We start from the raw sequence: 16,961 nt of genomic DNA, 5'->3' as shown, positions 1-16,961 counted from the left end.
TCGGCGTTCTTTAATCAGAGAATAAAGCTTTCCTTTGCTTCTGAACCGAACTCGGTCTCATTTTATTGGCTCGAGTGACACCAGCTAGGAGAACTCTTGCTGGGGACCAACTCAGGAGAGTCAGTGACCCTTCCTTCCCTCTCTCTGTCTTCTTTTTTCTTTTTTCTTTCACCAAGTTTTAAAAATATAACAAATAGCAATGAACCCATACCCTAAGTCAAAAACTAGATTACGATAAACTTACATGGATCTATGTGCTCTCCCCTAATCCTTGTTTGTTTCCTCCAACTGAGACAACTAAAGTTCTGAATTTTAAAATTATCATTTTTTTTCTTTGAAGGAAAAAACCCCACATTTATTACATATATAGGTATTCTAACACTATCTGTTGTTTTCTAAAAATATATATACTTTTATGGAAACTCACTTGTAGTTTTATAGGTCCTGATTTTTTCATTTGATATTGCATTAAGATGAAATCATTGATTACTTGTGATTAGCTGTAATTTATGCATTTTCATGGGTGTATAGTATTTCATGGTGGACTAGACTATAACTGATCTCCTCACTCTACTGTTGATGGACTTTTGACTATTCTCTATGGTAAAACTTAGCAATTCCACTCCTGGAAATATTAGCAGAAGATATTTTTGCATATGTGCATCAGGAATGTTCATAACCATACTAATCATAATTTTAAAAGCAAAAAACTATCAGAAACCTTGGTTTTGAACTTTAACCAAAGGAATTACTTATCAGAGCTGTCCAACATTCTCATGCATGCTTCCCTTGTGAAATCAAGTGAATATTAAGGTATCTTTATATTTGTTTGAACTTTAAACTTATTTTTTATTAAAAAAATCGCCTATTTTCGAGAAACACTTTTCTCAGTGTGTACACTCATCTCCATCTATACTGTTAACACTATTCTACAACTATCCAAAATGGATAGCAGGTAATTCTTTAGTTCTGTTTTATTCTTTTGCCATAGCACTTCTTATTAACTGATATTTCCCTTGTTGTTTGATGATTTTTATTTATCTCCTTACAACTGAGCAGGGATCTTGGCACCCTTGGACATCACTGTATCCCTATCATGCTGAACACTGCCTTGTACACAGCAGATGGTCAGTAGATATTCGTGAATGAAGAAGCTGTGACTAGTGCAGTGTTGATGTATGGCAGTGGCTGATCACTGTGTTTTGGCATGTCTAAAGAGTGTTTATTATTTTAAGGCTGTGGATACAGTGATTAAAACATGTTCTGTAAGAACAGTATGTTTTAACTTCATCAAAAACAAGATTCTTATGTTTAAGTCTGCAAAAAATGCAAACAGAAATGTTTTTCATCATTTATTAAGTACCTCTGTAATTAACGCACAACACTTCTTTATACTTTGCCAAGAAAGTAATAACTTTTTTGCTGGAAAATGTAAAACTCAACCAAAAAATAGGGCATCTATTTATTTCAGAGGCTCCCTAGTGATCATTGTGGCCCTAATTAAGGACAGCTTTCTAAAGTGAGAGGTAATTGCTGACACACAGAATGCAAAGAGTTCAGTGAGAAAAATGAGCAGTAATGAATATTCACTTTGAAGCTTGCCTGACAGATTACTTAGATTACAGAAAGTTGGAGAACTATCCTGAATATGGCTGGTAAAGGAGATTATTTTCTTGACCCTCACTTCCATCATTACTTAATCTGTATCAGTTTTAATGCTTCGGTCTGGGAGCCTTGCCTCTAAAAGTCAAAGATTTATGGTGAGTGAAAAATGTCCATATTAAAAAGGTAAGAGGAGATCCAGATGATATCCACTTTTGATCACTATAATTAATAGCTGAATCTTCAGTAGTAACTAATTGAATGGGGGGGGTTAGTGTGTTGCCATGGTAATGTCCTAGCCAAGAAGTTTTACCCATTTTCCAGTCTGCTGCCCCTTTGCATAACTGAAGTTATAAAATGCTTTAATTGCAAGATTTGCAAATGATGCAACATCTGGGCTCAAATTTACATATAAAGGGAGAAGTTTAATGGAGTTATTAGCATATCTGTGTGAACTCCTCAGTTTTTATATTTAATTATGAAACCTGCAGTTTCACCAATGAACTCTGTATACGATAGAAAAAAGTAGCATGGAAAGATATAAGAATCAGCAAGTAAGTTTCCACCATTTCATTTTAGGAAGTACAATTTTTTAAATGGCCAGTCTTTCTTTGAGTTTATTGTGATTAAAAAATTGGTTAATGGAAGAATTTGTTTAAAAACCTGCATCACTCTCATGACTCTATATAGTGAAATAAAAATTTTAAAAGTATGTCCAGATTATACTTTAGAAAATTCAGCAAAAAGAAAATATCAACTGAAAAATAATGTTGTTACCTCACCCTTGTAACAAGAGTGTAATATTATTATTTAATTATAGACATGTGAGAATTCCTGTACCAGTATTCCCATAAGAGAAGAGAATATATATGTTTTATGAATTAACTAATTCAGACATAATACAAATAAGTGATGTTTCTATAATAATACTGTCCGAAGAGGTGGGGATAGGATATGTGGGTTTATAAGTCTGGTGTTACTGGTGTTTTACGTAAAACAAAACAAAACAAAAAAATTGTGTCATTAGAATCACTGTTTATTCTGGCTATTGGGTTTTGAAATGAAGTCTATCAAGGCACCCCACAAAATTTATAATAGCATGTAAATATCCAGAGTATCCTTTCAATCGATATGATAGTTATAAAAATGGAACTACTTTATAGGTCTAATATGCAGAAAAATACTGAAAACCAGGAGGAACAGTGACAGAATTTTAAAAGAAACAAAAGTCCAGAACCTCTCACTATTTTTCAAGTGGCACTACAGCATCACTGAGCTTTCTAGTAGAATTTTATGCCTGGAGCATCTTTTTCTACCAAAACTATGACCTTGAGCTGTTTTCCAGGATGCTGACACAGCTAATTACCTGAGATTTTGTACCTCTAAATTTCAATGTTTGCAGAAAGGTTGGCTTATTAAAAATTACAGGGCCTCCCTGGTGGCGCATTGGTTGAGAGCCAATGCAGGGGACACGGGTTCGTGCCCCGGTCCGGGAGGATCCCACGTGCCACGGAGCGGCTGGGCCCGTGAGCCATAGCCGCTGAGCCTGCGCGTCCAGAGCCTGTGCTCCGCAACGGGAGAGGCCACAACAGTGAGAGGCCTGCGTACTGCAAAAAATAAATAAATAAATAAATCACAAAAAAGCACTAAAAATATAAAGGTTTAAAAGTAAAGATATATATATGGGCATATGTATCTTATACTACTAAATTGAATTTAATACGTTCTTTTGTATGTATCAAATATTACACAAAATTAAAAATTTAATTAAAAAGAAAATCTCATCTGAATTGAAGGTACACAGTACAGGACAAAGACAAAGAGCACGAGACCTGGTATCCAGAGAGCTGGATTCAAATGGATCCAGCTCTCCCATTAAGGCCAAGTGAACTCAGGTAAATTGCGTAACATCCTAACACAGATTCTGCATCTATTAGGTGCAATTGATAATGCTTACTAACCATCTTATGATAGACATTTAACAATGCAAATAAAGTCCTTAGCAAGATGATAGTACGTAATAATTTTCAGATAATATTAGAATGTAATTTTAACTATCTACCTCATTTGTTGGTACAGCTACTACTTCTGACAGAAGTAGCTGAAATTGGTCAGAGGAAGGTAAAACCATGGCTGACTGATAAATTTGAGTTAGCCTATGATCTCCTAATGAGAGCATAGTCTTTTACTAATAGCCAATTTGTTGGAAACAAAGCTGCTTTTAAGTCCCATCTAGGCCCATAATTTTTCACTGTTGCACTAGATTTCCATGCTGCTAGGCTATGAGAAATCCTGCAGGGAGCATCCTTCTCCTCTTGGTAAGACAAAGGCAATAGATAGATTTTCTTCAGAGCAGGCGGTCAGTAACTCTACCTAGCAGAGAAGGGGAGGTGCTTGGTTAAGATCAAACAATAGTTCGAGAGAAAGAGGTAAGAAACTGAGGGAGGGGAAAAGCTGAGAATGTGTAGAACAGGACCAGAACATTTCCAAGTGGTTCCAGGGTAGCTAGAGGCCACCAGAAAGGAAGGCATCCTTCTTGATGTGAATATCAACATCATTAAAAATGGGGAGGCAGGGCTTCCCTGGTGGTGCAGTGGTTGAGGGTCCACCTGCCGATGCAGGGGACACGGGTTTGTGCCCCGGTCTGGGAAGATCCCACATGCCGCAGAGCGGCTGGGCCCGTGAGCCATGGCCGCTGAGCCTGCACGTCCAGAGCCTGTGCTCCACAACGGCAGAGGCCACAACAGTGAGAGGCCCGCGTACCGCAAAAGAAAAAAGGGGGGGGGGAGAAATAAGGAATTAAATTAATAAAGAGGAAGAAAAATATGAAAAAGAAAAATGCTTTAAAAAAAAAGGAAACTGTTGAATTTGAACAATGATAGTACATCATTATGGCCCAAGGACCACTCTTTAAATATACATTGAGTTGCTAGTTATAGCTTTCATTTAATGAGGTGGAAACTGAGACTTAAAGAATTGACAAGCCACTCAATAAACATAAATTAAGTAACTTTTATTTATGCTTACCTGGGAGTATACAAAATCATATAAGGTCAAGTCCCTACTGTCCTGAGACTTTCTGTCTCCTAGGAAGTGGGCGCATGGGCCAAACTGAGCATATCATTGTGACTACTGTGGTTTGAGGATAAGCATTCCACTCAAAGAGAGCCTCCTCTTGATTTTTTTGCAGAATTATTGGGACAGTAATTGAGTATTGGGACAGTATTGAGCTTATTCCTTCAGAAGCTTAGAATGGGAATCCTGGAACTTCTGGGAGTCATTGTTGCCACCCTGTGGAAAAAATGCTTCCTAAAGATGACATGACAGAGAAGTTGAGCTGAGAGATGGAGAGAGATGGATTCGCAACGTTTTCAGTGCCTGAATATGCATCTATGTCTGAAATCACCATACTTTTAGACTATTAGTTGTGTGCATGTTCAGCCCTCCTCTTCCTTAAACACTTAAGCCATGTGAGATGGTTTTCTTACTCTTGCAAGTAAATTTAGAGTTCGGACTAATAAAATTTATTTAGAATTTGTAAGGGTGGAAATATATAGACAACCCCAAATTAATTTTGTTTGACAAAAGCCTTTTAACAGCTGAATTTATGATCAATTTAATGCATATGTTTTTACTACACTTTAGGCACTATTAAAGTCTTAAGGCTTAATCTTTTCCTGTATTTTCTTGAAATTCGAAATAATCTGAGTGCTCCAAAAACATTACTCCCATTGATCATACTATGCTACTTCTTAGCATCTGTAGAGGCTGAAAAATGCTTGCAATTTTGCTGGTTATTTCTATTCCAGAATTCTTCTTAGACACAGCATGAAGCCACCACTCTAAGCCCCATGCCTACATGTTTGTGGTAAAAATAGAACTTTTGTGAGCAAATGTGATGGCTTGGAAATAACTGCTACCTGCTTGTACCTTCATGTTGCAAAAATGTTAAGTACCTCAACCTGTTAATTATCAGCCAACAGAACTTGGAATCACTTCAGTAGGAACAGAAACATTTTCCCTTAAAAAAAAAAAAAAAGAAAAGAAAGAAAAAAGAAAATGTAGTCCCTGCTAAGCATTCAGTGTTAAAAACCTCAGCTTGTAGGCGTACAAACACATATTCATAAAATTATACAACAAAGACAGAGAGTCATGAACAGCAAATAGTTCAGCAGTTAGGTTTGAGGAGAAGTAAGGGAATGGGTCAAGGAGAGCTACACTGGTGGTTCAAAAGTGATGCAATGTTCTATCTTTAAACTGGGTGAGGCACAAACAGGTGGTCACTGCGCTGGTAAACTTTATATCTAACATGTATTTTGAGTAAGATTTTTTGGCTTCATTGCCATTTGTTTTTTTTTTTTCAAATCCTTACTTTCCTAGCATGCTTTTTTTAAAAAATTCACTTTCCTTTTGAGTATGTTTACATTTCTCTGGGGATGAGGCTGTATGGAAAGAGTTGGATGGGCAAGGAGACTGAAATACAATGGATAATGTACATATGTGCGCATGTTAAATTAAATATAACACAACCACCTAAAGGGTGTTTTATTCTTTCCCAGAAATAGTAATGTTTTAAATTTTAAATTCTCAAAAGGGAACAAGGACGTAACATATGATCTAACAAGCAGAGAACCCTCAAACTGTTTTCACTCTTGATGTGATTCTAATGGATTTTAAAGAGTGTGTTAAGGTGGTCTGAGCAATACCTTCTCTATTTTTAGTAGTATTTTTCCTCTTCCTTTTCCCAGCAATTCCCTGCTGTAGCAGCGGCTGAGTCCAGTTCACATTCTCCTGCTCCACTTGTAGAGCTAGCTACATCATGGTCCCCCACAGAGACACTGTGACCAGCCTTGTCGTTTACCCTCCTCAGAGGTCTGGGTCCCAGCCCCATGGGACTGTCAAGAGACAGCAGAAAAAGAATTCTTTCCTATCTTTTCAGTTACCAAGTCTACAACTTTATACCTAGTAAACAATTATTTATATCAAAGTCCCGCTGTTCAATAGTTGCTGTGATTCTTGTATCTTGACTGGACCCTGACTTGTACAACCATCTGTAGTCAATCCATAACTTTCAGAGCAGCCCCTTGGCGGTAATGAAGAAGTCAACAAAACTACTGAGCTCATGTGGATGTGTCTACATGCATATGATATAGAACACTTTGGCTATTTATTTAGCGTTTATTATGCCAGGAATTGTGATAAATACTTTACTTGCAAAATCATGTTTAATCCTTGCACTATTACCAAGCGGTAGATAATATGGATTGTTCACATTTTGTAAGTGAGAGAACTGAGGCTTATAGAAGTTAAGTAGCTAATCAGTCTAAAGTCCTCAAGCTGGTACATGGAGGTGCTAAGATTCTTACCCTGACTGTTTGACTACATAGTCTGTGCTTTACTCATAAACTATACCAACCAGTGGACAACCTACACTATAACCTCAGAAAATCTGAAATTTCTACAAGCAAATCTTCAGTAACCTTCTTTTTAGCATCTTCTCTCCCCATCAGTATTAGCCTCCTTTCCAGTCTCTATTCCACAGACAAGAAATCCTGTCCACTCTGTCCTTTCCTTTCTGGCTCAGCAATGCAGGCTTCCCCAGGACTACAAGGGCACCACTCTATCCATAAACATTTCCTGTATTATAGCTCCTCCTTAATCTCATATACAAATCTACATACACTGACTCTAAATTGATCATACCACTCTTCTCCTTAAAGTATTCAAAGGACCCCAGTTACTATATGAATTAAGTCCAAAGCCCTTAGCCCAGCATTTTAGATCCTTTGTGACCCAGACCGAACTTACTTTTCCACTCCCGACCATTGAGCACTCCACATCAAACTACTGTAAACGTAGCCAGGGCACAGTGTTTTTTTCTGCTCGTCTTTTCCCTCTACCATGTAAAGTTCTGAGTACAAAATACAGAATTTGTGACTAAATGCAGGAATGAATTAAAAACAATACTGTAGTCATCACTGAATGAAATTCTAAATCTTTCTGTTTCCATGAACTTCTTTAAGTTCGTGTCTCTCCTGAATTGCTGTCTCCTTACCTCCTATAGTCAAATTTCCTCATTCTTTTGCTCATTCCTTTCATCTGCAAATTTACTGAATGCCTTTAATTAGTCTCATATTTCAACATCTGTCTGTAATTCTCTAGTGCTGCTTCTTCCATGAAGCTAAATCCCAAGATGATAGATCTCCCCCCTGCCTCTCCCTCTCAATGCTGATTAGATTGGGCATTCTTATATCACCTTCCTTATAGCACTTATATCCATTTTCATGTTGAGTGAGAAAATTCTTAAAGGTAAGGACTGTCTCACTCATGCTTAATTCCTTAAAGTGCCTTTTTTTTTTTTATTGTAGACATCTTTTGAGTTATCTGAAGAAAGGGCTCTTCAGAGAGGGCTACAATTACAGCTGGGCCTAAGACACTGAAGTTCTGCACTCTATGTCCTTCCAAAGATAATGTTCTTACTTCTGTCTCCAGCTCACCTATGATAAAAAGTTTCGGATTCTAAAGGGAAGTGCGGTAAATATGAACATTTTGAAATCCTTCACATTCTTTAGTGAAAGAGGCAGATTTTTGATTTTAAAATAGCAGCAAACATCATTCATGATCATACAACTATTGGATTTTAAAATAAATTACCAACTCACTACAGAGATTTCAGAATGAGAATTACCTGTGATCTTTGGGTTTTATTTTCACCTGGTCACTGAGACGCAATGGTGCATAGAGCCTGGAACATATATTCTGAAGTCAGACATATTTGATCATTGAATTGCTGCTGCTATTTCCTGGGACTATGACCTTGGGATATTATTAAATCTCTTTAATCTGCAGTTTCCTCATAAATAAAACAGGAAAATACTGAGTACCCATTTCATAGCATTGTCATAATAATTAATGAAAATCATGTATGTAAAATGTTTAACATAATGCCTAACATATAGTAAGCACACTTACTCTACTATAGTACAGTAAGCTTTTTTTTTTGCGGTACGCGGGCCTCTCACTGTTGTGGCCTCTCCCGTTGCGGAGCACAGGCTCCAGACACGCAGGCTCAGCGGCCATGGCTCACGGGCCCAGCCGCTCCGCGGCATGTGGGATCTTCCCGGACCGGGGCACGAACCCGTGTCCCCTGCATCGGCAGGCGGACTCTCAACCACTGTGCCACCAGGGAAGCCCTACAGTAAGCTTTTAGTATTATTAACTACCCCAGCATCTCCCAGTCCATGTGAAAATCCTCAGGACAGCCGTGGATGTGGCTAATGGAATATAAGCTACAAGAATTCAGTTCCCAATTAATGTCAGCTCGTGAATGGAAAGTGTAACAAAACAAGAATCCATTGTATTTGTGGGATGGAAGGGGTTGGAGATGAATTATGTGGCTACCAAAAGTATTAATTATGGTGAAGTCTTCACGTTAGTCCTAGGGGAAGGTCAGTTCACGTGGGAATACGGGTTAGTGATCAGGGGAAGGCAGAAATACATTTATGCAGCTGGTGATACTCTGTGGGTGGCTGTAGTTGATATAATACAGGAGGGCCAGACACACTTAGAAAAGCCCAAAGGGCCCAGGGCGATTCAAGGCTGTAGCAGAGATTTCAGGGAAAAATCAAGGGTGATCAAGATGGGTGGGCTGGTCAAATGCAAATCTAATTTTAGTATGTTTACGATATTTTGTGTATAGGCAATTTCCCCCCATCCTCATCTGTCAGATTGTCTTGAATGGTTTTCGTGCCACTTGCTTTTGATATGTGGATAGCTTCAGTCATACCCAGCTAAAGGAATGGGCTCACGGCCTCTGCAGCCTTGATAAATATGGGTTACAAGCTTTGGTAGTAAGGATCATGGCTGCCATTATTGACCTTAATGGGAAAGAACAGAGGAAATGTGTTGTTAGCTAAAGATAAGGTGAGTAGTGTCACATGTAGTTTTTAATATTTAATGAATCTATATGAGCACAATCCATTATGTGACAATTTAATTATATGACAAAAAAGTTTGATAAATAATATTGTGGTAGGACATCTAATTCATTATTTAACAAAGAAATCAATACATTCATAAATCATAGTTCTCCACAGATGTACTTTTTTTTTTCTCCAAGTGTGTAAAAACCCTTATTCAGAATCCATAGGCAATTTATTTTCTGGTCAGGACAAGTTTGAATGGAAGTTTAATTGGGCCCAGGACAGACATAAATTCTATTTACTTTTTTTTTTTTTACCCATTAAATGGAAAAGCTTTCATTACAAGTACTTTTTCAGGAAGCCTTAACTGTATCCAGACAGTATTTTCCTGCAGTGCGTTTTAAGAGCAGAAAGTAGTGGTAGCTATAAATTATGTATCAAGCTATAACAAAACATAATACAAGAATATTTTTGTAGACCCACCTTCCTGGTTTGACTTCAATATATATTAAGTAAGATAACTTTTTTTTCTTACTCTAGTGTTTTTCAACAGTCTTAGATTTATAAATATCACAGCAGATTAAATATTTATTAAATATATGCTTCCAGAATGAAACTAATTTTAATTGTTTGGACCTCATTATAGAAGAAATTATTTATTTCATTCCAGTTTAAATATTTGTAATATGGGAGATATTAATTCCTCGTTTAACCTAAATCCCATCTTATTGTGTGACTATCATAATGTCTTTTCACATAATTCACATTTATCCAGTTTGTAATTTAATAGAGTTATGCTTGTTTTGGCTGAATTTTTATACATTACCAACTTTGCATCCTAATTACAAATAATATTGAACAGAAGAAAAATCACATAATACGTTTTTTTTCCCCCACTTAGGTTGTTTCTGATTGTTGATCATATGTGAGTGAAGTATTTAAGTTTCCTGCATTCCTCAAAAGAATTATCAGTTTAAAAAACTATTTTTCAATAATAAAAATGACCTCTTTCATACAGAGTCCCAAACTACTAATTCTTTATAACATATTCAGAACCAGAGTACAGCCACCTAAAGCCTTCTTTGAATGTAATAAAATACATTATTTGCATTTTTCATCTCATTTTAGCAACTTTATTGCATTAGTAACTGTCTGTCATTATATACTTTACTATTAATGATTATTTAAAGTAATGAAGCATAAAAGCCTTATGGATGCATTTTCACCTTTGAATGCCAATATCCCCATTGAGTTTTTCTGTAAGAACCCACCTAATAATTCATTGTTTGACATTTGATTGAAAATGAAAACCACTGCAAGAGAATAAAATTTTCTTACATCAATTACCACTGAACACTGTAAAACAGGATTTCTTTTTCCAAGGTTATGTTTTATGTAATGTTGTAGCACCCTAACAAATGTCAAAGTAGAATCAAGAGAAAGTCTAAATATTTCTGAATGAGCTGAGCCTCAGACCATATAAAATCAGAGTGGTGAAGATCTTGAACTTACCTGGCTCTGCAGTTTTCTAACTTGGGGATTTGGGGTAAGTTTATTAATTTCTCTGCTATACAGTTTCCTCCTTTGTAAAATGAGGATAGTAATAATACGTTTCTCATAGTGTTGTCAGAGGAATAAAACAATTTTTTTAACTTTTAATTGGAAATAAGTTTAGACTTAGAGAAAATTACAAAAATGTACAGGGAGTTCACATAACCTTACGTCAGCTTCCTGTAATGTTAAAAACGTACATAACCATAGTATGGTTCTCAAAGCCAGAAAGTTAAAATTACCATAATACTAGTAACTAAACTAGAGACCTTATTAGACAATCACCTGTTTTTCCCCCATTTTTTTCTATTCTAGGCTCAAACGCGAGATCCTATGTTGCATGTTATCCTTACATCTCTTTAGTCTTCCTCCAGTCTGAGATAGTTCCTCAGTCCTCCCTTGTCCCTTATGACCTCGGCCCTTTGGATTAGAGTTGAGAAATTATGCCAAGGATGATATTTTAATTTGGCTTTATCTGATATTTTCTAATGATTATATTGAGTTTATGCATTTTTGATAAGAACACCACAGAGGTGATATTGTGTCCTTCTGCATGCATTGTATCAGGAGGTACCTATGCCACTATTTCTCATTAGTATTCGTGTAAACCTTGACCACTTGGTTAAGGTGATATCTGTTGGGTTTTCTTCCTATAAAGCTACTATTATTCACTTTGTAACAGTAAATATCTTGTGGGGTATGTTGAAACTATGCAAATATCCTGTTTCTCTTCAGCCTTTCATCTGCTGATTTTACCATTTATTAGTGAATTTTACCTGCAATGATTATTACTATGTTTTTTGTCTAATGGTGATTTTGAGTCTTCTTTACTAATTGGAATACTTTATAAGGAAGTGTTTCCTGCTGTGTATTATATTTTTTCAATTATTAATTTATATTAGACTTGTGGATATTGAATGGTATCACTATTTATTTTGCTGCCCAAATTGCACTGGCTCTGGCCACTGGTACTCATTCAGCTTGGTTCTTCTGTCCTTTGACACATGCTGGGTTTTTGAGTTTTTTTTTTTTTTTTTTGCATTTTCTTATTCTTATTTTCTGTCACTACTCAATGTTTCAAGCCTATTTTGTATTTTTCTGCCCCAACCCTAGACTCAGTCACTAATCTAAGGAGCCCTAGTTCCTTTTACTAGGGAATAATATTTAGAAACCAAGATCTGGGTGTTCGGTGTGTTCATTGCTACTGGGGTATAATTGCTTCTAAGCAATCTCAGCCAACATACTCACGCATACACAGACATTTATATTTATTTCTATGTCTGTATGTTTATATATTAAAAATAAAATGGATAGCTCTGATTCTAACTTGACATCACAAGGTTCATTCTAGCCTTCTCCCTATCCTTATTTGCAACATCTTCCTCTGACAGTGAAAAACCTAGCTCTCACCATGTATAATATAGTCACTTATTTGTTCAGTCCCAACCACAGAAAGTATAAAGTGATTTATAAAGTAGCTACAAAATTGCTAAACATTAGGTAACTACAGACTTGCTAAATCACAATCCGGTGAGAAACATTTGCTTTCTAGAGTATGTACAGTATTTGTATATAGTTTCTTAGTCTTTAGGTTTAGAGCATCCAGTCAATATACTACTATCCAAATTTCGTTAGGTTAGCTCTTCACTATTACTGTCCTAGCTGTTTTTATTTTTGTGAATTGATATTCCTAGAAGCTTTTAAATGTGCCAGGGAAATTGTCTGTTTAGTTTAATTTAGGTGGTGTGTTGGTGGACAAAAAGCTAGTTCTAAACCTGCTGGTCTCAGTTTGAGTGTCAGCAGAAGAGTACAGTGGATTAGAGCTGGATAACCCATGGTTTCACTACTCACTTTCTCCCTCTGTTAACCCCTGAATAGATCTCCCTAAACTTTTTTCCCTGAAATTTGACAAAACAGTACGTACCTTGGGGGTCTCTTATGGAAGGTAGAAGTGAAGGTGTAGATATTCTTTGAATAATTGCTATGTAATTAAAAACTTATTTCATATTAATAATTTGCTTTCTAAGTTTGCATCTATGTATATTAGTTTTACTTAAAGTGGGATAACTTTGTTTGACAAATCCAGTGGGGGATAACTGAGGAATGCTTCAGTCTCCATGTGAATCTATGAGGAATACCTGGATAGTTGGAATCTTTTGAATAGTAGGAGTGCTGATGTATTCAAAATGAAGATAAGAAAATAGAGGAACCTGATACAGTATATTATTGGTACCATTCTGGAGTGCTTGATAATTTGGGTAGTGATTGTGAGAAACAAATGCTGTTGCTTAGTACCTATTTTAAAGTCTAAAGCAAGAAAACCAAAGAGTAAGCCAAATCCTGAAGCTGAAATACAAAAATGAACAAAACTAATCATGTTATTCTTTTTTTATATAGTCAGAATAAAAAGGAAACCTAATCTACGTTAAAGATGATAGTAGACAGAAAAGTTCTTTAGGCTGATAATAAGCTAAAGAAGAACTCATCTTTATCATTTTGGATTTTCTTAAAGATAGCAACACTATAACTATTATGAATGATTCTAGACACTGTTATTTCCTACAAAATTTATGTAGACAAACACTTTTTAACCAATGATTTAAATTTTTCTAACAAATAATAATCTTATAACTGGAGCTAAAATTGACACAAATCTCATTTAAATATTTTTATTCAAAGGTAAATACTTTCCATTAATTTCCTTACTATGCTAAAAAGAAAAATGAAGCATAATTGGTATTCTGGAGCTAGAGTTAACAGGAATTGTGAAGTAACATATTCTTTGGAACACTGACATATTCTTTCTCTGGAATTATTTTGCCCTTCTAATATTTTAAATATTAATATTAAAAAATGGAATGAGCAACAGGACTATCATATAATCGAATTACCATCTTATCAAGGCTAATGATAGGACTGTCTCTTTCATGAATCATTAGTGATTCATTTCACACAATCACAAAAGCATTCACATGCATTTATGTGGGGTCCTCCCATAACTAGATAAAAATGTCAGAAGGTTACTTAGGCAACATTCATTGAACAAAGTTGAAAACTTAAGACTGGGTCAAACCTACATGACAATGTCTTCAAGCTTCCAAACACTCCTGAAAAGAAATGGCAATTTTTTAAACAAAAGGTAATCTGCTTAGGCCACTTAATATGTCACCACTCTCCAGTTAAATTATATCTTTTATAATTAATAACCATATCCCCATAATATTATACAAATACTCAACAGCGCATTAAGAAACCCCATTATAAATTCTACATAAACCTGCTGGATTACAAATCACGTGTTTTGTGATTTTAGCAGCATTCACTTTATTTTTAATAAATTTATTTATTTATCTATTTAGGCTGTGTTGGGTCTTTGTTGCCACATGCAGGCTTTCTCTAGTAGCGGTGAGTGGTGGCTACTCTTCATTGTGGTGCATGGGCTTCTCATCATGGTGGCTTCTCTTTGTTGCAGAACACGGGTCTAGGCATATGGGCTTCATTAGTTGTGGCACACGGGCTCAGTAGTTGTGGCTCACGGGCTCTAGAGCGCAGGCTCAGTTGTGGCGCACGAGCTTAGTTGCTCCACGCATGTGGGATGTTCCCAGACCAGGGCTCAAATCCCCCGTGTCCCCTGCACTGGCAGTTGGATTCTTAACCACTGTGCCACCAGTGAAGTCCCAGCAGCATTCACTTTTATCAGGATTAGCACTTAGCCTTTTCTGGGTTAGCCTTAAGCTAGAAGATAATACAGAAAGCTTTCTGAAATCATGTTAATATGTAGTATAGTTTGTATAATAACCAAATATTTTCTATCTATGACTTAATGACTCTTCTCTAGCATTTGAAAAGCTCACGTTTCATTGAGTTATACAAGATAGTATGTGTGCATAGAAGAGTAGACTATTATTCTTCAAATAAAAAAAATAATATAAATACATATATGTGGGGAAAACTGTACTGAAATTATAAAATTTAAAGTCCGTCTCCCCACTTCTCCTGCCCCCCCATGTGTCATCTCTTCTGTCCCAGTCCCTTGGTGATGTATAAGCAGGTGTTTTCCCAAGCATATTGTTTTTGTGTTTTATTTCTAGGGTTCTATAAAGAAGAAAGAAATGCAAGTTCACGACACCTTTGACAGGGTTCCATTTTCATAGAGTATAAGCATCCACATTCTCTTCTGTCCTCTTCTAAATCCAGCTCAGTTTAGCTCAGGTTTGAAGTTCTTAGGGCTCCTCAAAGCCCCAGGGTTTATCTCTTGCTAGAGACTTCCTCCTGCTGGTGGCCTCTGGGCTTGCAGCCACTCCGGGTTCTTCCCCATGCCATTGCTGCTGCTGCAGTGAACACAACATACAGAACCCCTGCCTGGTTCCAAAAAATTGCCTTGGAGGCTGAAATAGCCATGTGCATCCTAGCGCTCCCCATTCATTTCACACTATTGCAAAGGCATTTTGTCTATGTCTTAGCCATACCTGCTCATTGAATCTCAAATCTTCCCTCGATATCACCAGGGCTCACTCTCCTTGAAGTCATGACCATTTTCTCTCCCAATGTTGGCCTGCTGTAGCTCCTTCCCTCCTGTCTTGTCCCTCTTCCCCAAATCTGGCTGATATCAACACTACCGCTGTTTAAGACTTCCGTAGATCTTAAGTCCTCCTACCTGGAGGCAATCAGAATCTCTTGCTTCTGTCACTGTTGCTAAATCTGTTACTGTCTGCACAATCTGCAAACAACACAGAGCCAGAATAACTCTGAGGTCACCTCTGGTGCCCTGGGATCTGCTGTGGCTGCCTGCAAGCTGCCTTTATGAACCAGTTCTAACTTTGATCAGAGACTGATCGGAATGTTGCATAGACACTCTGCCTGACTCAGAGTGGCTTCCAAAGTCTTGTCCAGATCATTTTCCCTACGTTTCCTTGGTCCCTGTTTGTCTTTGGATCTGGGTTTCTGGATTCAGATTAATTTAGACCATTGTCTGAAGTCACGCCTGGAGACTCACAACTCATAGTGACAGTGTTTCTGGCTGTCCCTGGAAGCCATCTTCCTGGAAAAGTCCTGTTTCCATGCTGCAGTTCTGCGAGCTCCTTTTGAATAAGTGCCTTTCAATTTGAGGAGTATTCTGGTCCGTTAACACTATCCCATATCACTAATTGCAACTTTCTCTATTGATGGCTTAAAGAATTTAATGTGACAAGAAGATGCTAATATTATTCACCAGGATATAGTATGAATAACATATTGTTATCACTACTTTTATGCCAAAGGGATTCAACCTACTTGCCTTCCTTATAATTCAATGTCATGACTTCTTTGAGATTAATATAATGTTTCTAATTTTTAGTAGGAGAAAATGAGGATAAATGATACAAATAAATACATGAAATTATATGTAGTTATTTTTTATCATAAACAAGTGTCATGTGACTATTAATTTTATAAAGTATGTTCAAATAATTAAGTGGATAATTAAGTCTCAAATCTATCTCCTCTAAATCATCACCATAAAAACATAATGTTTAAAATATAATGTTGGTTGTTAGCAGAATCAGACTAACAGTAGGCTTATATTTTGCTCACTGCCCGCCTTTGTGTGAGCCAGAAATGCCCTGAGCCTTTGTCTCTGCAGCTCTGTACTAGAGAATTTTTCCAAGCCAGAGTCAGTGGTCTACATAAGCTTGGAGGCCTGATACAATAGACAAGTCTGTTAAATCTTAAAATTTCAGTATGTTGGAAGCCAATTTGAATCATGTATCCCTCTTGCTTATGAACTTGTGAGGAAATGTCTTCATGTACTTAGATCTAAATTTTTAAAAACTTTGATCCTACTGAAGACAGATGTCAACCTGTGTGACTTTTATGATGATTGGCCAAGAATATATGAAATAAATA

The sequence above is a fragment of the Mesoplodon bidens genome, assembly GCF_964165515.1.
Source record: "Mesoplodon bidens genome assembly, chromosome: 5".
Classification (NCBI taxonomy): domain Eukaryota; kingdom Metazoa; phylum Chordata; class Mammalia; order Artiodactyla; family Ziphiidae; genus Mesoplodon; species Mesoplodon bidens.
Note: the sequence above shows the minus strand (reverse complement) of the source record.